This window comes from Pinus tabuliformis, chromosome 2_2 (assembly GCF_031772625.1).
Source record: "Pinus tabuliformis cultivar Carrire ecotype Pingquan chromosome 2_2, CPIR1, whole genome shotgun sequence".
Lineage (NCBI taxonomy): Eukaryota > Viridiplantae > Streptophyta > Pinopsida > Pinales > Pinaceae > Pinus > Pinus tabuliformis.
In genome coordinates this window covers 917,341,827-917,345,712 of record NC_142300.1, presented here as the reverse complement: position 1 = coordinate 917,345,712, position 3,886 = coordinate 917,341,827, and the positions used below count along the sequence as shown (strand labels likewise).

Genomic DNA, 3,886 nt, shown 5'->3' with positions numbered 1-3,886 from the left:
GTATCATTCGTTAAACAAGATAGCTATTGTCGTAGCGGTAGTCCCTGCCGGGGTTGAAAACCTGGGCTCTGCGCGTAATTATCTTGGCAGCAATGCGATGGGCTCTGCGCGTAATTATCTTGGGTTCTTTCTTTGCTCGTTGCCCTTCTTGCATGCAACCTAATCTTGTGATCCCTTTCCATTTTGTAATACCTAACCTTGTGATCCCTTTCCATTTTGTAATACATTTGAGCTTGTAACATCATCCCACCCTCACTATGCTAATTTGCTTCGAATGACAGATACTGATTATTTCATACATCGATTACAGCCAAACCACTATTTATTTAGCCGATCCACGGATGTCTTCCTGTGCCAGCATGACCAGCAGCGACAGCTTCGGCCTTGAATCCACTGCGCCTTTCAAGTTCAAGAACTACATTTTCATCCTCCTCAACTGCTCTCTTTCCTCCTGCCTTTACAGACCTGCAAACTATATGTGCGACACTGGAAGCTCCAAATCTGTACTGGTCTCTACAGCTGCCCTGGGGTGGTAGGCCTTGGTTTACAACCATATTCCCCAATTTCCTCCTGCTGTGTATAGTACGGTTATGCTTGTTTTATTCAGTATTGATCTAGGGTTTTTTGGCTTGAGTGCAGGACTCGTACTGGCGATTGCAAGTCTTTCCTATGTCTGACTTAATAATAATGTGTAATGGAGAACTGTGAGATTTGATTTGGAGAAACTTTGGCAGAAGCAAGCATTGCACTGCACTGCTGAATGACAGTCCCAACAGTGTTTGGAATGCTGTTCGAAAAGACAAATCCAAATAGTGAAATAATTTTGAGTTTATTTATGAATGTATGTATATTTTTACCAATAAGTTCATTCTTTTCACTAAATTTTTGTTGGGTTTCATATTCCATGGGGAAAAAGCACTGTAATTTCAAGGCTGGGCTCCTCTTCTTCTTAATGTAATGAATGTTTTACTTTAATTTTTCAGAATGTTATGAAAATGAAAAATGCATGCATCTGTTTTCATTGTTGTGCATTGGATACCTCTAGAAAGAATAAAGATATGAAATAAAATAACAAATCTTTTGAAATAAAGTGGACATGTTCTGCAACAGACAGTTGGAAATTGTCTGAAATGGACAGGCTTTTGATTTTTTTCAGAGGCCAAAGCTAGATCTTGAAAGGCAATAAAATCACAGATATTTAATTATAAGTAATATTTTAACAATTTAAAGATCACATGAAACTTCACAATTTATTGAAGTAGCAAAACCTTGGCAAGCATTCGGACACGCACATACCATGGACCCATGTGCACCCAACTACCATGCACCCACTTGCATGTATTACACGCGTTGATGTAACAATCAGAATCAGGAAGGCGGGGAAGTTGAGGAAGGGGCGGGCATTCGAATTATTACGCTCGCGGGGCAGAACAACAGAGCCACCATGAACTCGGAGCCATCGTGAATTTGCCGGGATCGCTTTATGTGATCGATTTTAACATAAAGAATCCCACTGGAACTTCAAGAGAAAATTTGCAGAACAAAACATAAAATTTTCTAGCAATTGAATGATAGCACGATAGACATACTTTCCTTTATAGACCTTTCCATAGGCACCTTCTCCAATTTTAGAGCCAACATATATCAGTTGTGGCTCGATTAGGAATCTTTCGTCAGCCGGAATTCGCAGGGAGGCGAAGGCGAAACGCTTTCTTTGAGAAGCAGAGGTAAAGAATTTAGCGCTGATATTTCTGCAATTCTGCTTGTTTTCAGCAAGGGCAGCCCAATAATTTCCTTCTATTTTCATTAGCCATAGGTTAGGAGATTGGAACCTGCTGTGTTCAATCAAAATCATTTCGAGTAGCTACAATGCATTACATAATGCTTGGTGGTATTCCATTCCTCTGTTTCAACTATGTACAAAGATATCAGACCTTGTAGACTGAGCTTTCTCCAGTGCTAAGCATCCATTTAAGTTGAGGAATTTAAGGTTTATGAGACTTGAAACTGTCTAATTCCTGGAAATTTTATTCTTGCTACTGTTTATGGCAAGGCAATATTTTGTGAAATGTCAATAGTTTGGAACCAAGGGTAAACACATTCAACCATCCCCATCTCTGATATGGATGCTTTCTTCAATGTGAGATCTCTTAAAACAGCCACCGATTCTTTGTATATGAAAATTCCAAATGACTTTGTTATTGCTATGTATATGTAATTAATGAATTAAGATCTCATTTTTATACAGCTTTATCTTTTAAGCTCAGATATAACACCATCTAGATTCTAAATCATATTCAACGGGTAGATTATATTCATTCTTAGCCATGGGTGTAATGGTCTGAAATTTATTATTATGCTGTTGTTTATACTTGGCCATTAATTTTTATAATCCTGTTTTGTATATATTATTTTGGCGCATTGTTTTCCCAGGGATTGTTTGCTTCAGCACTGTATTTTCACTTAAAATTGTTCAATGAATATTCGCGTGCCTGATATTAGCTATATATGAGTGAGTGGAGGGGTTGTGTCGCGCTACTAAAGAGTTTACAATTTTTTTGGTTAGTATTACAAAGTTTAAGAGGTCTGGTCAATTCCTATCCCGGTACTGGACCCAGGGCCGACAATGCAAATTCTGAAACTGCCTTGACTGGTTCCTCTACCATTTCTGATAAACCGATGGGAAAAGATGATGAAAATGTACGGCTGAGAGATAACGGCCAGGGACCTGATCATGCACAACAACAAAAGTCGTCAGATACAGGACAAGGCCAGGACGAGGATTTCATGGCTCAACCAGCCAGCGATGCAGAGTATTTTTCATCTCCAATCCCCTGAATTCTGCCTGCAAAATCCAATTCTGAAGCATTCACTGAATTCTGAAGCATTTAGTAAAGGTATACTTGCATTTCATTTCATAATTCAACTGTATGAATGAAAGTATAATTATTATTGCTTTTTTTTTAATAAGCCTATGACATTGTGGTTCGAGAGGCGGTATTGCAGGGCAGACCATAGCCATTCCCTCCCAACATTGTGGTTCCAAGAATCTCACGCAAATTCATATGGAGAATGTCACTTTCATTAGAAGCTATGTGCAGCTTTTTTAACAGAGGTATGAGCATAAATTTTTTGAGACAGTTATGAGCAGAACTAAGACTGCAATCGAAGGAGATGCAATACCTCAAGTATTTTGCTAATGATTTATTTTGCAGTGTTGAAAAGATTATCGATCACTCCAAAGGCAGCCCAGGGAACACGAGCCAGGTGAAGTGTCGTTGTCCCTATGATTTTAGCTATTAGCTGTAACCATACCAGGTATGTATGTTAGTTCCTTGCTTAACCTACAAATTTAAAAAACCCTTTTGCTCTTATGTTATCTTCCCCACTTGAACATCTCAAAAAAACTAAAATATCAAATTTGATTTAATAATGGAAAGCTATAGGTTCATTTCAAATCCCAGTCGACCTCGGCTCAGGGGCGCAAGAACTAAAAAGACAACTAGTACGAATGAAATTTGGGAAAAATTACAAAAAGTACTAGCCTGCATCGAATGAACGAACCTGGCGTCGGCCGCCCTCCGCTTGCAGAATCAGTTATGCACACCTAATCTATCTTTTTTATTTCAGTGTCCCCGTCTCTGCTTCTGCTGACATGGTGGCTCCTGGTGTAGTTGCTGCTGATGTAGCTGCTGCTGAGTCTACATCTTCAGAACCTCGATGCAGGGTAGTTCATGCCTCCAAAGTCTGCTTAAGGAAAGCAGCTTGGGATGAAGGGAACAAGCGCCATTGTAGGACCTCAAACACTACAAAGAATGCAGAAATGTTTTCATTGTAGTTACCCAAATAAGATAATAATCACAGCGAGCCCTGGACACTTACCACA

The 3,886-nt window shown here is 39.3% G+C and overlaps 1 long non-coding RNA gene across 1 annotated transcript; it reads right to left on the bottom strand.

Annotated features, from left to right (window-relative positions):
* Positions 1-703: 703 nt before the first annotated feature.
* Positions 704-3,660, bottom strand: LOC149196026 (uncharacterized). Its single transcript, XR_016255202.1, has 2 exons — positions 3,565-3,660; positions 704-787 (listed from the first exon to the last, which is right to left on the bottom strand). It is a non-coding gene; the product is annotated as an uncharacterized LOC149196026 (long non-coding RNA).
* Positions 3,661-3,886: the final 226 nt, after the last annotated feature.